General features: G+C 34.8%; 1 non-coding gene and 1 pseudogene across 1 annotated transcript; both read left to right on the forward strand.

Annotated features, from left to right (window-relative positions):
• Positions 1–6,134: 6,134 nt before the first annotated feature.
• LOC127943592 (uncharacterized) lies at positions 6,135–6,253 on the forward strand (annotated as a pseudogene).
• A 357-nt stretch (positions 6,254–6,610) lies between these two features.
• LOC127943712 (5S ribosomal RNA) lies at positions 6,611–6,729 on the forward strand. Its single transcript, XR_008149863.1, has one exon. It is a non-coding gene; the product is annotated as a 5S ribosomal RNA (ribosomal RNA).
• Positions 6,730–12,500: the final 5,771 nt, after the last annotated feature.

The raw sequence follows: 12,500 nt of genomic DNA on the forward strand, positions 1-12,500 counted from the left end.
CAGGTGCTTTAAGCTTTTGGGTTTTCTTTCCTACTTATATAATGTACTGTCGATTAGATGGGCTGGTCTTTAAATAGCCCTGTCTTTGGAGCAATTTTCGCTTACGGCCATACCAACCTGAGGGCGCTAGAGAGCTAGTGAGAAACAGGAAGTGTGTTGGCTATAGGGAGGTGAGAAAGGCTCACCCAAACTTTTGTGTTGTTTTTTTGCGTTGTTTTTGTTCAAGATAAGTATTTTTGTTTCTAGTTTTTTGTGTTATTTTTGTTATTTGTCCTCCCAACAGCTTTGCTGTTTGGGAGGGATCGTTTTAGTTTTTTGTTTTTTGTTAAAATGGACGGATTAACGGCTACAGACATGGATTTGGCAAAAAAGACAAGGCAGCTAACTGAAAATGGACTGGATCAAAGACAACGAGAAAAGGATTACCCAGAAAGGCGAATGAAACGGATCTATACCAAGGAAGCAACGGTAGTGATTGATTTGACGGAAGTACAAGATGGGAGAGCAGAGGACATTATAGAAGCATTGAAAGACAAGATCGAAGTGACTAGCATACTAGCGGTAAGACCAAAAATGATGAAACAATATGAAATTACATTGGAAAAAGAGGAAGATATTGAGAAACTGGAAGAAGGATTGATGATTAAAGGAAAGACTTGTGAAATTAAAAAGTTGAACAATAAGGATTTTGCTGTATCTTTCATGCATCTGCCTGCTTACTTGGAGGATGACGATATTTTAAAGAAGCTGGAGGGATGGGGGGTGACTCCTATCTCACAGATCAAAAGGAGATTCTACCCAGGCACCCGCATTGAGGATGGAACGAGGTTCCTGAGAGTACGGTTTCCAAAAGAGGTGGCTTCCCTGCCCTACAGCACGAGAATGGAGACGGAAGAAGGACCTCAGTATTTCAGGGTGATACATAGCCAGCAGGTGAGAACCTGTAGGTTATGTATGAGCCCTGAACACATGATGAAGGACTGTCCTGACTTCAAATGCTATAAGTGCTCGGAAAGGGGACATTTCGCGAGGGACTGTAATGCGGTGAGGTGCCCGGACTGCAGGCTTGTGTTAAACAAGTGCGAGTGCTGGTTCGGAGAACAACATCAGGAGGAAGAGCAGGGGTGTGGGCAGATGCATGAGGAAGCCGGTGAAGAGGAGCTAAACGAAAACACGGAAGGGACACCAAGAGAGGATACCACAAGCACGGACGTTGAAGAGGAAAGTGAAAGGATTGGATCAACGCAGTGCAGTGAGGAAACGGGGTCACTGATGGAAATAACTGATACTTTACAGATTCAACTGGAAAAGACAGAGGATCAGGAGTGGGTCAGCGAGGATGGGAGAATGGACAAAGACAGTGAATGCATCGACGATGCCGGCACTACAGGAATCAATAAAAGAAGAAGACAAACTAAGGTAACACCAAATTTAGAGAAAGCCAAAAGAAAAGTATTAAAACAAGGATGTGATGAAAAACAAGACAGTGGGGAAATGGTAAAGGAAGGAGAGTGAATGAACTGACAAAATGGGGATTTTATGGCTTTTATTTTATTTTATGGTGCTGAAAATTGTGACTTTTAATGCTAGAGGATTAATGAATGTTTATAAATTTGAAAAGGTGAAGGAATTGTGTCGAAATGAAGATGTGATTTTATTGCAAGAGACAAACTGGAAAGAGAATGTTATGGAGGATATTAGAAAAAGATGGGAAGGGGAATTACTTGTTAACAATGAAGAGGAAAAAATGGGAGGAGGAGTGGCGGTTTTAATAAGAAAAGACAGAGGTATAAAGACAAAACTTATATATAATGATAAAAAAGGAAAATGTATGGTGGTAGAAATCGAAATGGAAGAAGACAAATTTGTTCTAGTGAACGTGCATGCTCCCAATGGAGAAAAAGAAAAGAAAATATACTTTAATGTTTTAGCTGATGTAATTGAAAAATGGGGGAAGGTGGTGATTGCAGGGGATTTTAACACTGTTTTTAGTAAAATGGATATGGCAAATGGGATGGTTTTTAAATCGGATGGGGGTAGAAAAGAATTAAGGTCATTGATGGAAGAGAAAAATATGATTGATGTGTGGCGGGAAAGAAATGGAAAAAAGAAGGAATTTTCAAGAAGACAGTTGGTGGGGAATTTTATGTGCCAAACCAGAATAGACTATTTTTTAAGTACCAGAAATCTTGAATGTTTCATTGATGGAATATTTTACAAAGAAACGACCTTAAGCGATCACAAAATGGTTTTAATGACGATGGATTTTAAAAGACAAACAAAGGGACCTGGGGTGTGGATTTTAAACACTGAGGTTTTAAAGAATGAAAGTTTTAAAAAAGAGATTGAAATGATATTAGATGGGAGGAAAAAAGACCTGATGTATATGGAAGACAAAAGGCAATGGTGGGAAAATGTTAAGTATGATATTAAGAAATATTCTATGAACTACTGTAATTTATTACAAAAGGTTAAAAGAACCAAGGAGAGAGAAATAAGGAGAACTCTAAAAGAGGAGTTAAATAAAAACCAAGTAGATGTGCAAAAAGTAATTGAAATAGAAAATACGTTGAGAAAAATAGAAGAGGAGAAATGCAAGGGGGCAATGTTGAGAAGCAAAGCAAAATATACGGTGGAAGGGGAAAAATGTAACAGATTCTTTTTTAATCTTGAGAAAAGCAGGGGGAGAGCGGAAACAATTAAAGAACTTAAAAGTAGCAATGGAATGGTGGTCTCAGATACAGAGGGGATTTTAAAAGAAGTGAAATCATTTTATGAGGAACTTTTTAAGTCTGAGGGGGGAGATGAGGAAAAAAGGAATATTTTGTTGCAACAGATAACAAGGAAAGTTGGCGAACAGGATAAAAAAATATGTGAAAGGGAAATAGAAACTGAAGAGATCATACATGCCATAAATCAATTAAGAGTGAGGAAAAGCCCCGGAGTAGATGGTATTGGAAGTGAGTTTTACAAAGTTTTTAAAGAAAAAGTAAGCGTGATTTTAAATGAAATTTTTGAAGAAGTTTTTAAAAAAGAAAGAGTAAGCCCAAGAATGGGGCTAGGATTAATGAAAATAATATACAAGAAAAAAGGAGACAAAACTGAGCTGAAAAATTTTAGACCCATTACAATGCTAAACACTGATTTTAAAATTTTAGCCAAGGTCTTAGCAAACAGATTAAAAAATGTCATGCCAAATATAATAGAAACAAACCAGGCGTATGGAGTAAAGGCGAGAGATATAGCAGATGTTACTAGCAGCATTAGAGATATAGCAGGGTATATAAAAGAAAAAGGCAAAAGTGCTTATGTTATTAGTATGGATTTTGAAAAGGCTTTTGACAGAGTTGAACATGGCTTTTTATTTGCAGTTTTAAAGGAATTTGGGTTTGGGAATAATTTTATTAAATGGATTTCGGTTTTATACAGGGATATTTTTACAAAAGTAAAATGCAATGGTTTTTTAACTCAACCTTTTAAAGTTTTAAGATCCATAAGACAGGGGTGTCCATTGTCGGCGCAGTTGTACTCATTGGTAGCAGAACCTTTAGGGCTTTTAATAAATAGAGAAAAAAGAATAAATGGAATACAAATGGAAGAGGGAGAAGAATTAAAGAAAATATTTCAATATGCTGATGACACGACAATTGTGGTTGAAAATGTAGAAAGTGTTAAAAGAGTGATGGAGAAAACAAAACTGTATTGTGAGGGTTCGGGTGCAAAGATAAATGAAGAAAAAACTGTATACATGAAATATGGAAGGGCAGAGGTTCTTACAGGGGTCTGCAAGTTTACAGAGGTGCAAGAAATAAAGATTTTAGGAATAATTGTAGCAAAGAATGAAAAGGAGGCTACGGACAGTATGTGGGAAGAGACGGTGGGAGGGATGGAAAGAAGACTGATTTTCTGGAGAAGCAGGTTTTTAAGTTTAAAAGGGAAGATTTTAGTTGTAAACATGCTAATGTTATCTAGAATGTGGTATACATTACATGTGATGCCATTGCCAGACTGGGTTTTTAAGAGAATAAAGAAATGTGTTTTAGAATTTTTATGGGACAAAAAGCATCCAAGAATTGCATATTTTACACTGATTGGGAAACCGGGGGAGGGAGGGATGGGTTTGGTAGATGTAGAACAAAAAATGAAAAGCATGAGAGTAAAGGTGGTAAGAAAATATTTGGATGATACGAACAGAGCAGAGTGGAAGAGATTGATGGCTCTTTATTTAAATAAATGTGGGAATTTTAATTTGGGGGAAAATGTTTTATGGATGAAGCTTAAGAATTGGATGATGGAGGGGATCCCACCATTTTACAAAGAGGTTTTAAGCGCTTGGAGGCTTTTTTTAACAGAGGTGGATTTTAATCCGGAGGGGAGAGAAATGATTTTAAATCAACCTCTGTTTTTAAATGGGAAAATAAAGATGCAAGAGTATGATATCTATTTTAAGAAGTGGTTGCAAGCAGGGTTTGTAAAGGTGAGGGATGTTTTATGGGAATTTAAAGAGGGATTTTTACCACTTCAAGTGATCATAGATGCAATGGATGAGGAGAAGGAGGACTTTAATGTAAATGTTTTAAAAAGACAATATGAACAAGTAAAAAAAGCAATACCAGGACAATGGCTGGAAGAAATTATTAAGGAGGGAGAAAAAGAAAAGAAAATGAGCGTGTTTCTAAAATGTAAAGACAATATGGTGAATTTTAATTTGGGTTCTGTTAAAATGTTTTATGGGTTTTTTTATAAATAGAGTTTTTAAAAAACCTCTTGCCAATCAGTTATGGATAAGGCATTTTAATGAAATTGAAGAGGAAGATATATGGAAGAACATGACATGGAAATGGTTGGATGTGGATTTACAAAGTTTTGATTATTTTATTAGACAAAATGTGATTTTTACTGAAATGAGATTGTGTGCAATGCAGAAAGAAACTAATGCCCAATGCAGAGTTTGTAAAAAAGAAGATGAAGGAATTTTACATTTGTTTTTATTCTGTGAGAAGTTGAGCCCATTTTTTAAGGAATTAAAGGAAATAATCAAAGACTTAAGAGATAATGAGGGGGACTGTAACTGGAATAGATTTTTTATGTTGGGAATGGCAGAGAAAACAGCAAACAAGAAACTAATTAATTTGTTTTTAATTTTGGCCAAAAAGGCAATATGGAAAAGAAGGAATGTAGTCAAAAACAGAGATTTTATTGCTAACCTATGGTTGATTTTTAAACAGTTGGTTGAAGATTATGTAAAAATGCTGTACAGTTATTTTAAACTGGAAAACAAGATGGGGGATTTTTATGGAATTTTTACGAAGGAGGTTACATATATTTTAAAACAAAAGCACTTTTATATGCCAAGAGAAGATTAAAGAATTTGATGAATTTGTGAATTTAGATGTTTTTGGTTTTTAGTGTTATGCATATTTTGGAAAAATGCTTTTGTGAAATGCTTTTGTTTTTATGAAAATTTCCCTGTAACAGCTTTAAAGTCTTGTACACAACTTGTATTTTGACTGTAAATAAAAAAAAAAAAAAAAAAAAAAAAAAAAAAAAAAAGCTATGCCCGATCTCGTCTGATCTCGGAAGCTAAGCAGGTTTGGGCCTGGTTAGTACTTGGATGGGAGACCGCCTGGGAATACCAAAAAAAAAAAAAAAAAAAAAAAAAAAAAAAAAAAGCTATCCCCGATCTCGTCTGGTCTTGGAAGCTAAGCAGGTTTGGGCCTGGTTAGTACTTGGATGGGAGACCGCCTGGGAATACCAGGTGCTGTAAGCTTTTTGGAAACTTTTCACTTAGTATATAATAATTTTGCCAAAAAATAGAGTCAATGCCCAATCTGTGAATATTAGCAGGTTTGGGCCTGGTTAGTACATGGATGGGAGACTGTCTGGGAATACCAGGTGCTTTAAACTTTTTGGAAAATTTCACGATTTATATAATAATCTTGCAAAAAAAAAAAAAAAAGAGTCAATGCCCGATCTCTGAATCTTAGCAGGTTTAGGTCTGGTTAGTACTTGGATGAGAGACTGCCTAGGAATACCAGGTGCTTTAAGCTTTTGGGTTTTCTTTCCTACTTATATAATGTACTGGCGATTAGATGGGCTGGTCTTTAAATAGCCCTCTCTTTGCAGCAGTCTTCGCTTATGAACAAACCAACCTGGCTATGCCCGATCTCGTCTGCTCTCGGAAGCTAAGCAGGTTTGGGCCTGGTTAGTATTTGGATGGGAGACCGCCTGGGAATACCAGGTGCTGTAAGCTTTTTGGAAATGTTTCACTTAGTATATAATAATTTTGCTAAAAAATAGATTCAATGCCCGATCTCTGAATCTTAGCAGGTTTAGGTCTGGTTAGTACTTGGATGAGAGACTGCCTAGGAATACCAGGTGCTTTAAACTTTTTGGAAAATTTCACGATTTATATAATAATCTTGCAAAAAAATAGATTCAATGCCCGATCTCTGAATCTTAGCAGGTTTAGGCCTGGTTAGTACTTGGATGAGAGACTGCCTAGGTATACCAGGTGCTTTAAGCTTTTGGGTTTTCTTTCCTACTTATATAATGTACTGGCGATTAGATGGGCTGGTCTTTAAATAGCCCTCTCTTTGCAGCAGTCTTCGCTTACGGCCATACCAACCTGGCTATGCCCGATCTCGTCTGCTCTCGGAAGCAAAGCAGGTTTGGGCCTGGTTAGTACTTGGATGGGAGACCGCCTGGGAATACCAGGTGCTGTAAGCTTTTTGGAAATGTTTCACTTAGTATATAATAATTTTGCTAAAAAATAGATTCAATGCCCGATCTCTGAATCTTAGCAGGTTTAGGTCTGGTTAGTACTTGGATGAGAGACTGCCTAGGAATACCAGGTGCTTTAAACTTTTTGGAAAATTTCACGATTTATTTAAAAACTTTGGCAAAAAAAAAAAAAAAAAAAAAAAGAGTCAATGCCCGATCTCTGAATCTTAGCAGGTTTAGGCCTGGTTAGTACTTGGATGAGAGACTGCCTAGGTATACCAGGTGCTTTAAGCTTTTGGGTTTTCTTTCCTACTTATATAATGTACTGGCGATTAGATGGGCTGGTCTTTAAATAGCCCTCTCTTTGCAGCAGTCTTCGCTTACGGCCATACCAACCTGAGGGCGCTAGAGTGCAACAGGAAGTGAGTTGGCAGTAGTAGGAAGAGAGAGGCTCTTCCATTTTGTAGTTTGGTTTAGTTTTTTTTTTTTTTTCCTTTTGTTTGTGTGTTTTGAGTTTATATTAGTTTAGTTGTTGTTTTTTAACCCCAAACAGTTTATACTGTTTGGGGTTTTCATTTAACAAAATGACGGATTTAACGGACAAAGGACACGGACTGGCAAAAGGAAATGAGATGGGGAACAGAGAATCAGGATATGTTGCAGACGAGATGGAAAGGAATATAAATGAAGACAATGGTGAAAGCAGGAATGAAACATGGGCAAAGGTGGTTTCAAGGAGAAGACCAGATGGAAAAACAAACGGACAGGACAGAAAAACAGAACTACAAACAAATGAAGGTACTGGAACTAATAAAGGAGTTGGAGAAAAAAGAAATGATTTATCTCAACGTCAGCAAATGATAAAGAAGTTGAGCCAACAAACAAAGTATCAGAGGCAATACAGAAAAGAAGCAACATTAACAATGACTATAAAAGATATAGAAAACACAACAGTAATAATGATCATTAAATCAGTTGAAGAGAAAGTAGGAATTGGAAAACTGATCGGACTAAGAAGAAAGAATAACAATGAATTTGAAATGACTATGGAAAGTGAGTTGGACTGTGATTCACTGTTGAATGGAATCATGATTAACGGAAAAGAATGTGAGATAAGGAAATTGTGTGCAACAGAAAGAATGGTATCTTTCTTGAGTCTGCCTAGCTATATAGAAGATGAGGAAATTATTCAAAAACTGATAAATTGGGGAGTAACTCCCATTTTGCCTCTAAGAAGAAGATATCATCCGGGGACAACAGTGGCGGACGGAACACGTTTTCTAAAGGTAAAGTTTCCACAAGAAGTGACATCTTTGCCATATAATACCAGGTTCATGACTGAAGAAGGAGTGCAGTACTACAGAGTGATTCATGATAACCAGCTGAAGACATGCAGGATCTGTGTAAGTGTGGAACATGAGAAAAAGGACTGTCCGCAATTCAAATGTCGAGACTGTTTTGAGCAGGGGCATTATGCGCGGGACTGCAAAGTCCCACGGTGCCAAGGCTGCGACAAAGCAATCATGAGATGCAGATGTAAGATGGACCATGAGGTAAATGAGGACACAAATATGGATGTACAGGAGGTGATGGGAGATACTGCAACTGAGCATTTAAAAGATTCACTGCGGCAGACTCAAGGAGAAGAAGATGAAAAGGACAATGAGGAAGAGGAGGAAACCAACAAAGATGAGAATGAAGAAAAGAACAAGGATGGAGAACAAGGAATGGAGATGGGAGGAGTAGACAAAGAGGAAAGAAATCTGACTAACAAAGACTTTTCTAAGGAAAAGGAAGAAGAGGACACGAATGGGATGGACTATGAAAAAGGTCAAGAAAAGAATGAGGATAAGGGAATGAAGATACTGCCGGAGGTAAGAGAAGTGGAAAATGGGGGGAGGATTTTTGGATTGGAAAATAAAGGAATAGAAAGACTGAATAGAGGGGTAAAGGCAAGAACAAAAGGTGGCGTAGACATTCAACAGGTTCTTAAAAAGCAGAAAATAAGAAGAGAAGAACTAAAGGAAAGGAGGAAAAGTGGAAATGGGGGAAGCAAGACATGTTTTCTTTAAAGACAATGAATCTAATTGAGTGGTGGTTATTGGTTTATCCTGTTTTTTCCTTTTTAATGAGCTCTCTAAGTATTGTTTCACTTAATGCTAGAGGCTTATCCCAATGTCAAAAGTTTGAGAGATTGATGTGTCTGACAAAAAAGAGTGATGTGTTATGTCTACAAGAAACGAGGTGGGGAGATAAAATAAGTGATGAAATAAGAAAATTGTGGAATGGAGAAATGTATACTAATTGTGATATAGGAAGGAAAAGAGGGGTAGCTATTTTAATAAAAAAAGGGGTATTTGAAAAAGTTGATGTAGACTACAAAGACACAAATGGAAGAATAATAATAGTCAAATTCTTGTGTAATGGAAAAGAAATGAAAGTGTGTAACATACATGCACCTAACGAGGAAAGAGAGAAATATAACTTTTATAAGGATCTGAATGATTTAATAGAAAAACATGAAAACATTATTGTTTTAGGTGATTTTAATACTGTAATACAGAGAATAGATATTGATGATTCAATGCAATTTAGAAGAGATAGAGGGAGGAATGAACTATATAATATAATGGAGAAAAATAATATGGTGGATGTGTGGAGAGAGATGAATGGTATGAAAAGAGAATATTCAAGAAGACAAATTGTTGATAACGTTCTAAAGCAAAGTAGAATAGACTTATTTTTATGCAAGAAAGAAGAAGTACATTATGTCACGAAGGCTTTATATAAAAATTATAGTGAAAGTGATCATGATTTTTTATGGATAACAATGAATTTTAATGAGACTAATAAAGGGCCAGGGGTATGGATATTAAATACAGAACTGCTAAAAATGGAAGTGTACAAAATGGAAATAGAGAGCATAATAATTAATAGTATTAATGATGAAATGTATGAAATGGAAAAAGGTTTTTGGTGGGACAGTTTAAAGTTTAGATTAAAACAATTTTCAATAGAATATTCTAAAAAAATACAGAAAGCGAAAAGAATGAAAGAAATGAAGATCAAAAAAGAGTGGGATGAAGAGATGAGGAAAGTAAATGTGCACGATATTGATAAGATAATGGAATTACAGGAAGAATTAAGGAAAATAGAAGAAGAAAAGTGCAAAGGAGCAATAATTAGAAGCAGGGCAAAAGACATTGTAGAAGGAGAAAGGAGTACAAAATATTTCTATGAACTGGAAAAAACAAGACAGAGAGCGGATATAATAACAAGTATTAAAATACAAGATGGGAAATCTGTAGAAGATAAAGAAGGGATTTTAGGAGAAATTAAAAGATTCTATAAAGATTTATTCACCGAAAATGAGGTGGTTTTAGAAGATGAGGAATTTTTATTAAGAAAAATAAATGTTAAAGTTAAAGAGGAAGACAAGGAAATGTGTGAGAGGGGGATTACGGAATTAGAAATAGGAACAGCAATTGATCAATTGAAAAATGGTAAATGTCCAGGAATAGATGGTTTACCAGCTGAATTTTATAAGGTTTTTAAGGGTGTTTTATGTCCAATTTTAAATGAAGTATATACATATATTTTCAGGAAAGGAAATTTAACTAATAGTATGAAGAAAGGTATGGTGAAAATAATTTACAAGAGAAAAGGGGATAAGGGGGATTTAAAAAATTACAGACCACTAAGCATGTTAAATACAGATTATAAAATATTAGCTAAAATTTTAGCAAATCGACTGAAAATAGTAGTACCAAACATTATTACAACAAATCAAGCATATGCTGTTCTAAAAAGAGATATCACTGATGTTATCAACAATATAAGAGATCTAATATGGTACATGAAGGAGAAAAAAGAAACAGGATATATAATAAGTGTGGATTTGGAAAAAGCATTTGATAGAGTTGAACACAAATATTTGATAGATGTAATGGAGAGATTTGGGTTTGGAGAGAATTTTTTAAATTGGATAAAATGTTTATATACAGATATAACTAGTTGTGTAAAAGTAAATGGTTTTTTAACTGAAGATTTTAAAATAACAAGATCGATCAGACAGGGGTGCCCTATGTCAGCATTATTATACACTTTAGTATCTGAAGCTTTAGGACTGGCAATAGACCAGGAAAAGAACATAAAAGGAATATGGATAAAAGAAACGGAATCAGAACATAAAGTTTTTCAATATGCAGACGACACAACATTTATTTTTAAAAGATATTAAAAGTATAGATTTAGCAATGGACATTTTAGAAAGATATTGTAAAGGAACAGGGGCAAAAGTTAATAAAGAAAAAACAACATACATGAGAGTTGGATTAACAAATGTTGTATCGAATAAAATACAATTTAAGGAAGAGAAGAGGAATATGAAAATTTTAGGTATAAGGGTTGGTGAAAATGAAAATGAAATAAGGGATGCATTATGGGAGGAGGTTTTAAAAGGAATGGAAAAAAGATTGAATTTCTGGAAATTAAGAAATTTGTTTTTAAAAGGGAAAGTTTTAGTTATCAATTCTTTGTTTTTATCAAAAATGTGGTATGTGCTGAGTTCTGTGAGCTTGCCTTTGTGGATATATAAAAAAATGAAATCTATTGTTTTAAACTTTTTATGGGAAGGGAAAACAGCAAAAATTGCTTATGACACTTTAATAGGAAAGGTGGAGGAAGGAGGGCTAGGTCTAATAGATCCATTTATAAGGATGAAAAGTATAAGAATTAAAATTGTTAATAAATATTGGAAAGATGGAAAATATGCTTCGAAGGGAGTAATGAAATATTTTTTAGATAAATGTGGAAAAATGGGAGATGATGTTCTATGGATGAAACTAAAAGAAAACATGATGAATGGAATTCCAGAGTTTTATAAAGAAGTTGTAAAAGCTTGGGGTGAATTTAGAAAAAATGTTGTTTGTATGTCTTTAAGCAAGGAAGAGATTTTAAGACAACCACTGTTTTTAAATAATACAATTAAAAGGGAACATCAAACCATTTTTTATAAAAAATGGTTTAATGCAGGGATAAAGCAAGTAAAAGATATCATGTATGAAGTGATACCTGGCTTTGTACCTATGCAAGTAATAAGGGATGCAATTGTAGAAAATTATGATGATGAAAGTAAAACAGTCTTAGAAAATCAATTTAAAAAATTGAAAGAGGTAATACCGAAAGAATGGATAAATATTTTAGGAGAAAAAATGCAAACAAATTGTAGCGATAGAATGGTGGTTGCTTTTAAAATCAATGATAAACAATATGACTTTAAAGATGGTACATTAAAAATGTTTTATTCTTGTTTATGTAAAGATGTTTTTATAACACCAAAAGCCGAAGAATATTGGCAAAGAATATATCCAAACGTGGAAAGAAAAAATATATGGCAGAATCTGAGAGCTTGGTGGAAAAGTCCAATCTTAGAAAATTTTGATTACATTTTAAGACACAATTGTTTACTAAGTGAAATGAGATTGTGCAAAATTGGTCTGGAAAGTAATGCAAGATGTAAGGTATGCAACAGGGAAGATGAGGGAGTGCTGCACCTTTTCTTTAAATGTACAGAGTTACAATGTTTTATAAAAAAAATAAAACTAATGGCAAGTAAATTGGGAGTTGAAGACAAATATCTTAATGAAGAATGGGAAACAATGTTTTTATTTGGTTTTAAAGGTAATGTCAAGAATGAGTGTTTTTTAACCCCTTACTAGTAACCCCCCTTTTTTGGCATGGAGACCGAAATTACATACCCAAAATAAAAAGGTTTC

This window comes from Carassius gibelio, chromosome A22, assembly GCF_023724105.1.
Source record: "Carassius gibelio isolate Cgi1373 ecotype wild population from Czech Republic chromosome A22, carGib1.2-hapl.c, whole genome shotgun sequence".
Lineage (NCBI taxonomy): Eukaryota > Metazoa > Chordata > Actinopteri > Cypriniformes > Cyprinidae > Carassius > Carassius gibelio.